The sequence below is a fragment of the Xyrauchen texanus genome, chromosome 12, assembly GCF_025860055.1.
Source record: "Xyrauchen texanus isolate HMW12.3.18 chromosome 12, RBS_HiC_50CHRs, whole genome shotgun sequence".
Classification (NCBI taxonomy): domain Eukaryota; kingdom Metazoa; phylum Chordata; class Actinopteri; order Cypriniformes; family Catostomidae; genus Xyrauchen; species Xyrauchen texanus.
Genome location: NC_068287.1, coordinates 21,280,068 through 21,292,537, shown reverse-complemented (window position 1 = coordinate 21,292,537; position 12,470 = coordinate 21,280,068). Strand labels below are relative to the sequence as shown.

General features: G+C 45.5%; 1 protein-coding gene across 4 annotated transcripts in view; it reads left to right on the top strand.

Annotated features, from left to right (window-relative positions):
• asic2 (acid-sensing (proton-gated) ion channel 2) overlaps positions 1-12,470 on the top strand; it is a 593,044-nt gene that overhangs the window by 572,155 nt on the left and 8,419 nt on the right. The gene's annotated exons all lie outside the window — the stretch shown is intronic.

The following is a 12,470-nucleotide window of genomic DNA, read 5'->3' as shown; positions in this document are numbered from 1 at the left end:
CTGCGAATACTTATCACACAAACATGAAACATAAAGAAAGCTTAAAATGTCTACTTTTAAATAAATTTTTTTAATTTAAAACAAATATTCTCCTGCAATGAAATCTGTATTAAACAAAGCAATGTATAGTTTTTACTGGTTCATCTAATTATCTCTAATGTGATCACACCCACCAGCAGAGCGCACCATTCATACGCTAATGTGCTTAGACGATCAAATCAAATGGTAAACGCCCCCGACTCTGCCTTAAAAAAAGTCTATCACTTTTCAGCGCGTTTGAAAGCCAGCAAGTTACACAAGTGAGAAAACTCCTGGGTAGTGACAAAGAGTTACAATTTTCCTCAGAAGAAGAGCAGGACTCCGATGAATGTTTGTATTTTGAAGAGAGACTTGATCCAGCCGAGGATACAATTTTGAATGAGTAAGTCATTTAGTTTTAATTAGTTGATACATATTTTACTAGTGGGATTGTTTCCAGACTTGCTAGCCAGAATTCAGAGTATTGAAATTTGAAATATGTCCTAATAGGCAAGTTTTAGTTACATTTAAATGCTGTTTTGGCTAAAGCAGGTATTTAAATTGTATGCTGTATGATATAAATATGGTCGGTTGCCTATGGGCGACTCTGTTTCTTCCTCTCTGTTGAATATGCAGCAAGTAGGGGAGGAGCTAACACAGTTGTTGACATCAACTAACGTTACTTAGTGCCAAGTTAACAGCAGTTAGCAGGAAAGACAGCAAAAATGAAGCAAATGAGGCTTTGGGGATTTTTCCGAAAGAAGTCAGTGGGTAAGAATTCACATTTGTTTTTGTCCTTAAAGTCTGAAGATCATCATCTGGCTGGCTTTCACCCACAGTAGGCTAAACCTCAAGAGGTCCACTACCGACTGTCATTACATGTTGTAGCCTCTAGCCTCCTTGTTAGCGCATCCGCCTCTCACGCTGGAGACGTCGGCTCGAGTCCCGTTCTGAGTATACTTTTCTTGTTTATCAGGTGTTGTTTTCGCTGAGGATAACCAATAAGCATTAGCATAAAATGTATGTGTGACTTGTTTTGTGATATTAGTTTGTAGTAAATATACACGTTGATTTGATTAAATGGTTTTGTAGAGAGTAGCAAAGATGTGCCAGAATCAGGCATGGAAACTGGTAACAATTAATCAGTCACTTTACTTTAGAGAAAGTTAAAAGTGAAACATTGTTTATCCCAATGATCATAATGAAAGGATTTTGACAGATGAACATTGAGAATTATATACAGTTCGATGCCATGGTGTGTCAATGAACTTAGACTGAAGTCATTCATGTATTCCTTTAACTTAGGATCTTATACATCATTTTGAATATTTATGTCAAAAAATATTAATTATTTATATATAAAAAAAAATTTTACTTCACTTTACTCACTATAATATAACTCTTTTGTGATGACTTTATGGTAATGTACATGAAAATTCAAGAATCATGATAGATCTTAGGGCAATCCTACTGATCTGCTCTTGCCAATACATTTTCTTCAATGGTATTGGTCTACAATTTGAAATATGTAGCACTTGATAAATTAGTTGTTTGAAGCTGATTTGCAATACGTTATGTGCTGTATCTGTTCTTTTGCATCACAGATGATTCAGGGAGGAGAGAGGATGTTGAGGATAGTACAAGAGTGGAAGATTTAGGAACTGTAGAAACAGGTCCACTCAGAGCAAAACTCAAAGAATACCCTCTCACCAGCTTTGGACTACAGAGAAGTGGTTGCTAGTGTGAAAATAAAATTGTCTGGGCTAAGCCCTGGATGTCCTTCAATGCTGGAAACGTCTCTGGTTCCGTGTATGTCTAAAGACAAGATTCACATAACCCTTTTGTCATTGAATAATGTCTCTTTTAATACCCTTTCAGTTGTATACAGTCAGTTGTTGCTCAAAAATAACAAAAAAGAAATATTTAATTCTAATCTCATGCAGGGCAGATGAGATAAAGCCGTTCAAGACTTTCTTGAACGTTTTTGTTAACGTGCTCATTTACAGAAGCTGTATACAGAAATGCTGTCTTTCTTAAAGAGACAGTGCCAGTATTTAACGCGTGTTCAACAAATCAATGTATATACATATAAATAGTCCAAATTATGTTATTACACAATACACATGTAACAAAAAAATTATATATGCAATATATTATCATATTTATTGATTGAATACATTGATTTATTATTTATTTATTTTTTATACATTTTTTTAGCTAAAATGTGACTAAAATGATGAAAAACTAATAAAATAGAATTAGTAAAATGTATATTTTCATAATTTACCTAGTTAGACGGTCCCCTGTATAATTAACAGCATTAGCATGAAGAGGCTTTCTTTCAATTGTAAGAAAAATGGACATTATAACTGAAATATACACATATGAATCGATATTTAATCGAATCAAATTGAATTTGGAATTGAATCGAGAGGTTGTGAATCTGAATTTAATCGAATCTGCAAATCTGTATCAATGCCCAGCCGTAGTGTTGTTGTGGTACATCATGTGAGTTTGAAATGTAATCTCAATTCTTAGACATGTCTGTCAACAATAAAAGCCACATTAGGATGTAAATACTTTTGATATGGCTCTTGAGACATTTTTATTACTCCTGTAGACATTTAGCTGAATAGTTAAGAACACGTTTGCTTTGTGTCAGGAAGATTCAAGGGGGTATTCTTCAATATAGAGACTGATATCATGTCTCCATTCATTAGTTCATCGTCATAGAGATAAGCTTGTGATTGATGTGTCTGAGACATGGGGCTTTTGGGAATACAGACTCTCTCACTCACTCACTATCATACACACACACACACACACACACACACACACAGCTGTTGCTCAAGCGCGGACTCAATTAAATCAGGATAAAGCAGACAGCATTTCATCGCTCTAGCATCCCACTAGAGAGATAAGCTTCTAAAGACTGCTTCGTTTTATGATGGTAAAATATTTTTATAATTAAGTAAACTTGTTTACGTCTAACTCCTTGATTCATGCATACACATGCACTCAGATTATCGGTCACACCAGGATCATTCATCTCTGTGAAATAATAGGAGCAGTGATTGCGTTTTGGATCGCAGGGTTTCAGAGGTTAGCCCTGTTACAGTTAGCCACTAACATCCAATAACAGCCAATTTGCCCTGTGACCCAAGTCAGAAGACTGGTGTGAAGCATGTGTGTGTGTATGTGTAAGTCATAGAACAAAACCAGGTAAGACACACAATGTAGCAGGTGTTCGATTGTCAATGGAGACATTGTGGAGGATAACCAAATTGTGGAGGATAAACAATTCTGTGCAGTGTTCGCCATTTTGGGGGTGGGGGGTCACAGGTGTTGAGGTCACAAATATAATGTTCCTCTTTGGTCCTTAAATAGAGTAAAGGCGCTGAATGCAATAATTTTCTAAAATAAAGGTTTGAAATGCAACAAAGGCCCAAAACTGTATCATTTTTGGTTTTAAGAGATACATATATTTTTAAAGTTCGCAAAGTACAAGACAAACACTGTGTCTGTATTGTTAGCAGTTTGCCTGTTTCAGTCATCTTTTCTTTCTTTTTTGTGCTGCCTCAAAGAAAAGATTAATATAATTTGAATTGCTTTTCTTCATTGATGTATCTGTAAAATGAAATAACTGTGTCAGCTGTCTAGCAAAAAGAAAATTCACCAAATTATTTACTGCCCTCAAGTCACAGTAGAATCTTTAAACAATCTTTTCCTCAAGAATCCTAAAGCTCCTCTTTTCCCTACAAAAACGTCTAGGTTACGGATGTAAACTCTGTTCCCTGATGGAGGGAACGAGACGTTGTATCGGAGAAGCGACACTAGGGGTCTCTCTTGAGCGCCGAATATGCCTCTGATCCATTGAAAAAAGGCCAATGAGAAGTTGGCAGTCAGTATTTGCATACCCTGCCCCCGGACATACGGGTATAAAGGCGAGGCAAATACTAGAGTTCATTCAGGATTTTTCTGAGGAGCCGGAAATGGTTCTGGCCACTACAGCGGTTTGGCTCAGCGACGTGGCCGGGAAGACACAACGTCTCGTTCCCTCCATCAGGGAACGGAGGTTACATCCGTAACCTAGACGTTCCCCGTCTGTCGCTCTCTCTACGATGTGTCAGAGAAGCGACACTAGGGGTCCAATTTAAATCCGCCATGCGCTGAGCCATGTACGTGTTCTGCTGACACAGGAGCGGGCAGGTATTTGTTACGTGCCATACGACCAGCTGTGTCAGACTGCACGTACCCTTCTCCAATGCCCCAGAAAAGTCATCGGAATCCTTATGGTTACCCTAGGCAGGGGAACAAGGCGACGCTTGCCAACCTGGGAATGGGCCAAGCTTGGCTGGGCCTCTTTTCTCTCTATGTTTCTCGCATAGAGCAATAGACAGCCGGGGCCCTTACAAACACTGAGGGAAGGGGGTCTTACCCAATTCCCATTCAGGGGTGATTGTCACACGGTGCGTGCCTTGGCGCCATGCTCGTTTCGGGACTCGAGTCTGAAGCCAGTGCTGAATCGGTCTCATATGCATCAACCCCAGCGGCGTGGTCGCGGCGGAGGATGCTATATGCCCCAGGAGCCTCTGGAAGAGTTTTAGAGGGACCATAGTGCCTGGCCTGAATTTGGCAAGGCATTTCAGCACCGACTGCGCACACTCGTTGGTGAGACGTGCGGACATTGAGACTGAGTCTAACTCCATGCCGAGAAAGGAGATGCTCTGGACCGGGGTGAGCTTGCTCTTTTCTCGGTTGACCTGAAGCCCCAAGCGGCTGAGGTGCCTGAGCACCTGGTCTCTGTGAGCGCATAGTAACTCTCGGGAGTGGATGAGCCAGTCGTCGAGGTAATTGAGTATGCGGATGCCAGCTTCTCGGATCGGGGCAAGAGCTGCCTCTGTGACTTTCGTGAAGACGCAAGGGGACAGATACATGCCAAAGGGGAGGACTTTGTACTGAAACGCCTGGCCGTCGAAATGCGAACCATAGAAAGGGTCGATGTCGCGGCAAAATTGAGACGTGGAAGTACGCGTCCTTCAGGTCTACCGCTGCGAACCAATCTAGGTGCTGGACGCTTGTCAAGATACACTTGTGCATGAGCATTTTGAACAGGAGTTTGAGCAGCGCTCGATTGAAAACTCGCAGGTCCAAGATTGGTCATAAGACGCCGCCTTTCTTGGGTACAATGAAGTAAGGGCTGTAGAAACCCTTCTTCATTTCGGTTGGAGGGACAGGCTCTATCGCATCTTTGAGTAAGAGAGTAGCGATCTCCGCGCGCAGGAATTTGGCATGTTGGCCGTGCACTGCAGTAAAGCGGACGCCCGTGAAGGGGGGCGGGGGCCTGGCAAACTGAATTGTGTAACCGAGTCGGATGGTCCGGGCCAGCCAGCGAGACGGGTTGGGAAGTGAAAGCCACCCATCCAATCTCCATGCTAGGGGCACAAAAGGGACGGTTATTTTTGACGTACCCGGCGGGGCTTCACAGCGGCGTGGAGCAGGTAGTACGCCGTCAGGTGGCACGGACGCGTCCCGAGGCTCTGGTGCTGAGAAAAGACTCAAAGCACTTACCTTGCTCCGGACATCTGGCAGGGGGCGGGTTGGTGACTGAGGAGGAGGTCCTGTAGTGGCGTCCTCTGGACTCGTCAGAACCGGCCGGCCGGGGAACAGTCATGGGGCTGAAGGCTGGCCTGGGGCCGCATCCAGCGTGCTGGGACTGCTGAGATCTGGGGGCAGAGTGCCGTGAGAATGGCATTTGCGGGCCAGATGACCCAGAGGCAAAGGAAATAGCTCTTTTATTGAGAATTTGGGTACCACTTCCCCGGTTAAGGGGAGCGGCAAAAGAAAAGTTAAAGGAAAATTCTCCTCCCGGCCCTCCACCAGGGGACGGAGTGGTCTTACCATCTCCGGAGCTAACGTCTTGGGCTCTGGTTCGTCCGTCTCAGGAGTGCCTAGGAGCCTTCCGGGTCCTTGAGGGGGTCCGTGAGACGGGGGGTGTCTGCTTCCTCCGGAGCGCTCGACACGTGGGGTGAGATCTGGGCCCAGGTTGAGGCGGAGCTGCTTGTCGTTTCCTCGCAGGGGGACGCCCTTGGCGAGCAGACGGGGCAGGGCCCGGGGCGGCAGATTTGCGGCGGGGCAGGATATGTGATATCGCCTCTGTCTGTTTCTTCACCGCGGAGAACTGCTGGGTGAAGTCCTCGACTTGTGACCTTCGTGGCTCTGAGGGCGAGGTCGGTCGCTGAGCGCAGTTCCTGCAGCACGTCAGGATCAGGGCTACCCACGTGCAGTTCTTTGAACGCCTTGGCCTGGTGGACTTGCAGGAGGGCCATGGCGTGCAGGGCGGAAGCTGCAGTTCCGGCGGCGCTGTAGGCCTTCGCTGTCAGCGAGGATGTTGTCCTACAGGCCTTGGAAGGGAGTACAGGGCGATCGCGCCAGGTGGTATGGTTTCCGGGGCATAGATGGAGCGCAACAGCCCTATCCACCGGGGGGATCGTCGTGTACCCGTGGGCCGCTCCGCCGTCAAGGGTAGCGAGAGCGGATGAGCGTGTGGCTTTGTGATGTCGTGCGGTGAACGGTGCCCTCCCCAGCGACTTCAGCTCATCGTGCACTTCCGGGAAAAACGGGACGGGGGGGGTGCGGCTGTGAGCGGCGTCAGGACCCCAGGAACCAGTCATCCAACCGCGATGGCTGTGGGGAGGACGGGGGATTCCGGTCCAAGCCCATGCTGGCGGCGCCCAGGGGCAATATCCACTGCCGTGCAAGGAGAAGAATCGCCGCTGTAATGCGCCCTCAATCCAACAGCATGCAGTAGCGTCAGAGGAATACAGGAACGGGTGTGTTTCACTGCGAACAGCATGCACAACCATTGGCTCCGAAGAAAATTTCTGAATGAACTCTAGTATTTGCCTTGCTTTTATACCCGTATGTCTGGGGGCGGGGTATGCAAATACCGACTGCCAACTTCTCATTGGCCTTTTTTCAATGGATCAGAGGCATATTCGGCGCTCAAGAGAGAACCCTAGTGTCGCTTCTCCGACACAACGTGGAGAGAGCGTCAGATGGGGAACAGATCATATTGACCACTGCTGTCAAGGTCCAAAGAGAGAGGGGAAAATAATTATAAAAATAACATAAAAGTAGTACAAAGCTTTTGTGTGGCCCCAGAAAGCTTGGAATATAGTGCACTTGTCATATGTACTACTGTTATGATGTCTTTATACTGAACCTTTAATAGTATGTAAAGGGATCAATGGAAAGGAGGAGGCGAGAACCGGCTTGATGATACAAATAATATTTTAATGAGAAACTTAAAAGACACAAACACACACACATGACGGACATGCCCGTAAACAATCTCTCTCTCCTGTACGATCCTCTGCAGTCGACCTTTATCCCTCTCGGGGGCTTAGTTAGCCTAATACGGGCCCGGGTGTGTAGGATCACGACCCGGCCCCGCCCTCCGCCCTGCCACATTCCTCCCTCGTTCTCTCAGGCTGGGGAGCCCCCGGCCTGACGTACACCCCCCCCTCTTTCCCTGGGGGAGGGTGTACTTTAAGCCTAGTCTGCTGGCAGGTCATCCCCATCTACCTGGATGAGAGAGGGGATAAGGGGAGGGAAACAGAAATAATTAAAATAGGGGAGTACTTCCTGTAACAGTGTAGTACCCCCCCCCCCCAAAAAAAAACACTAAAATTTAAACAAGAGGGAAAAGGCCAACGTAGAGCAGCAGTGAGAGAGAGAGGAGAGAGAGATGAGAAAAAAAAACCTACTTGCCGGTTCTCCGATACGCCGTAGCTTGTTCCTCGGCCACTCCTCCAACCTCTATCGGACGACAGCCAGGCCCTGACCGCTCCAGGCGGTCGGTTAGGAGCCCCTTCTCCCCTCGCTGTCGGCGGCCATCGTCTTCTTCCAGACGGCTGGGCTCCTCGTCCCCCGGCTGCTCCGTTGGGGTGGACGGTAGTGGCAAGAACTCATGCCCGTAAACAATCTCTCTCTCCCGCACTATCCTCTGCAGTCGACCTTTATCCCTCTCGGATGCTTAATTAGCCTAATACGGGACCGGGTGTGTAGGATCACGACCTGGCCCCGCCCTCCGCCCTGCCACATAGTACTTTATAGTATTTGTCCTTTTTGAAGCTTGATCACTTCTGCTCCCAATAAACTGTTATTCTATGGAGTAGAGCTGCAATATCTATTTTTATGTTCCAAGAAAAAAGTTTTTAGGTGTACTCCTTTAACTGGTGGCTCATTCTTTGAGCACAAACCTGACCAGACATATCCAAAATGAAAAGTCTCTTTTAATAGTAGACTCTTAGGAGATGCTATACAAAATTCAGAATTAAAGACATTAGAAAATCTTAAATTGATTTAAAATGATTACCTAATAATATTTGCATTTAGAATTTATGACTGTGGAGGCGAGGGCGTGAATGAGCGTTCATCTGGGGAGAGAGAAAGCAGTAAGAGTTTTCACCTGAGATTAATTTCTGGTAATTGCTGTTTCTTTGTTCACAGTGAGAGACGAAGGTAATAAATGGGGCCAGACCGCAGATTGAGAGAGAGAGCCCAACTGAATCTTCGAGTTTGTTTGCAGCTTCCAGTCCCACTAAACACGTTTGAGTGTTTATTTTAAGCTTTATCATTACGCAGTCAAGCAAACATGTTTTTGTGTGAAGAATAAAATTACATTTGAGTTGGATTCACCGTCTCCCACTTCCTCGAACCTGTTACACTGGTGCCGAAAACCAGGATTTAAAAAAATTTAATATTCTCCACTTTTCTCCCCAATTTGTAATGCCCAATTCCCAATGCGCTCTAAGTCCTTGTGGTGACATAGTGACACGCCTCAATCCAGGTGGTGGAGGATGAATTTCAGTTGCGTCTATGTGGAGGCTTCACGCTATTCTCCGTGGCACCCAAGCACAACTCACCACGTGCTCCACCGAGAGCGAGAACCACATTATGGTGACCATGAGGACGTTAACCCAACGTGACTCTAGGAAACGCTGTCATAGAGTCGTCACCGCTGGAAGAAGTCTTCTGGTCCCTTGCCAACATCCACCAGGGCCAACACCAGGCCCTCGTGGAGCTTCGGAGATAGCAACAACAGTGCATTGAGGTAGTCCTTCGGTAATAGGAGGAGGACTGGTGGGTGCTGCGGAGCTTAGTACCCCAGGATGGGGCAGCCTCCCCGTCCTCGGCAATAGCGCGCCCCCACATGTTGCTCACCAAGATGGTGCCTCAAGATAATCCTGAGGCCCTCTTTGAGCACACTGCCGAAGGTCTGAAATGGCCACCAGAACAGTAGGCTGTCCATCATCTGCCAATGCTGACCGGGTAAGCCCAGATCACCAACCTTTCACCAAACTCCTGGACTACTCAGTGCTGAAGAAGTCCATCTTGCAACAGGTCGGCCGCAGCCCAGAAGAACATTGCCATTGTTTCTGGTCCTTAATGCTGAGTGAGGTCGGCCACCCATTTGCCTTTGTCCAGCAGCTCCATGACACCTGCTGGCAGTGGGTGCTGGTCAAAGAGGACTGTGATGCCGAGGATGTCATCAACCTGGTGGTGCTGGGGCAGTTCTTCCCCAGGTTTGCTGGATGAAGCAATCCATTGCTCTTAATGTCTCCTCCCCTGTTCTCTCTCCCCCTCCTTCCTTCCGTACTGTTCCGTTTCCCCAGAACATTTCCCCAAGATCGGCTCCCCGGTTATGGGGGTTCTCCGCTTCCACACACTCTGTCTCTCCCCTCTTTGTATGCCAAGCCTTGGTGGATTCAGGTTGTAATCAAACCTCCATTCATCAATGCTTGATTCAAAACAGGGAACTGCAGGCAAATAATTGGGTGAAGGTGAGGTGTGTGCATGAGAATGTTCATGATAATCCTGTAGTGACTGTCACAGTAATATTCCAGGGACAAAAGCATAATATTGAGGCGGTGGTTTGTCCTCGCTTCACCCATCCGACTGACTTTTCGATCATTATTGGAGGGATTGTGTGTGGATGGGTCCTGTGAGAATTTAAACCGTTATGGGATGTGTGAAGCACTGGCTGGGGAGGCATGGCCTGGGCTGTCTTCGGCTACTCCACATAAGGCTGATGCTGGGGAAGGGGAGGTGTCATCCTCCCCCACCCTTAGGGAATTCCCGGTAGGGGATTTCCCGCTAGAGCAGTCACGAAACATTGAAGCATGCATTTGACCAAGTGAAAGTGATTGATGGTCAATGTCTCCAGCCAGGCATCACACTCATATATCCATATTTTTCAATTATAAAAGATTGGTTATATAGAGTGACACAGGACACTCTGACAAATTAAAATAAATCTCAGTTGTTCATACCAAAGAGCTGTCGGGAAATGTTATTCCAGGCGGTTCATCATAATCTGATGGCAGATCACTTAGTACAGGGGAAAAAACTAAGCCATCTCATGGCCCATTTTTATTGGCCAGGAATTCATAGGGATGTACACCAGTGGTGTATGGCATGCGGTGAATGTCAGCTGGTGAATGTGCCTGCCGCTCCAAAAGCAACATTTGGCCCAATCCGTTGATCAAGATTCTTTTAGAATGAATTGGCAAGGACCTTGTCGAGCCACTAGAATGGACAGAACACAGGCATCATTTTGCAGTAGTCCTGTTGGATTGCGCAATGCAATATCCGGAAGCAGTACCAGTGCACTACATCTCAGCACGTAGTGTTGTGGAGGCACTCTTCATAATTATCTCCCGAGTGAGGATTCAGAAAGAAATCCTTACTGATCAGGGCACAGCTATTATGTCACTTACACAACCCAAGCTGTACGAATTATTGGGTATTAAATTGATTCGGACAAGCGTGTATTATCCACAAATAGACAGCTTGGTCAAATAATTTATTAAGACCTTAAAGAATATGATTTGTAAGTTTTTGCATAAAGATGCTAGGAACGGGGATAAGTCGCTCAAACTCCTGTTATTTGCAGTGCGAGAGGTCTCGCAAGCCACCACAGGGTTTTCACCATTTGAATTTGTATATGGGCGTTAAGCCCTGTGGCATGTTAGATCAAGTCATGAAGGAAAATTGGGAGAAGGGACCTTGAAAAATTTAATTCAATATGTTCTTGACCTGGGAGAAATACTCTTTTTGCTACAGGCACAAGAACATCAGTCCAGTCTGTATAACAGGGGAGCTCGGCTATGGGAGTTTGCACAGGAAGATAAAGTACATGTATTGCTACTAGTAAGTTGATTATGAGGTAGTGCATATGGATAAGGGTGAGGCATATCAGATTTTCCACCTCAACCTTCTAAAACCATGGAGAGAGGAGGTCCCCGTATCCTTGGCAACGGTAGTTCCGGAGAGGCAGGAGCTTGGAATAGAGGTGAATCTAAAAGCCAATCAGTTCACCCTGGTCCCTTGTGGAGACCACTTCTCGACATCACAACATAAGGAGGTTGCCAAGTTGCAAAATCATTTTTCCGACGCCTCCCCCTGGCTGCACTAATCTCATAACCACCACATCGAGACAACCCCCAGTGTAGTGGTAAGTAGCCATCCTTACTGCATACCCGAAGACAAGAAATAGGTAGTGTGGGAAGAATTAAAGGGTACAATACACCAAGCCCGGTGGTTCTGGTATTTAAGAGCAATGGCTCGGTCTGATTCTGTGTAGATTATAGGAAAGTTAACGCAGTGTTGAAATTTGATGATTATCTAATGCCTCATGTTGACGAACTGCTCGATCAGTTGGCACAAGTCCTGCCTTCATTGATTTGATTGGCTATCTCGAATTACATTGAGTCGTGCAGCAGAATAGCAACAAGGATATCAATTATTGAGGGGGACAATCTGGTCATATATGATTATTGGGGGGACTTGGCCCCCTAAAAGTTTATTGTGGTTATGGCCCTGGTATGACCCAACATCAGTACCCAAGATTCAAGAACCAAAATTGTATTTTACTTTACCTTTTTACTTTAATGTTTATAAATGACCACAAACTACATAGGCCCAACAATATGCAAAATTATTAACATCATATAGGCAGAGTAATGCATAAACAGTAGTAGTGTGGTCAGCAGATCTTACAGCGTGGAAAAAATATTATATTAGTTTCAACTATATTACCAATTGATGGATTCATTTGTAGAGATTGAGTTGCCGCAACCACGGATATGGAAAACTCTTTCACCTCACATTTGAAAGTTTATTGATAAGGCTATTTATTTTTCTGTCCTATTAATGCAAAATTATTTGATTAGTTGCATTTTGCTGTTTGTATTTAGAATTTTTCAGCAGCCTTATCAGAACAGAATGGTGACCAATTTTGGACCAGTTGAGATCAACTGTTTTATGCACTGAGACCTGAGCATGACTGTTGTGTGTATTTTCCTTTTCCCTTTTTGATTTGTAACAAGTAACACCTAATAAACAGGCAAAAAATGATGGCAGTGGTGATATGAAGATGGCAACAT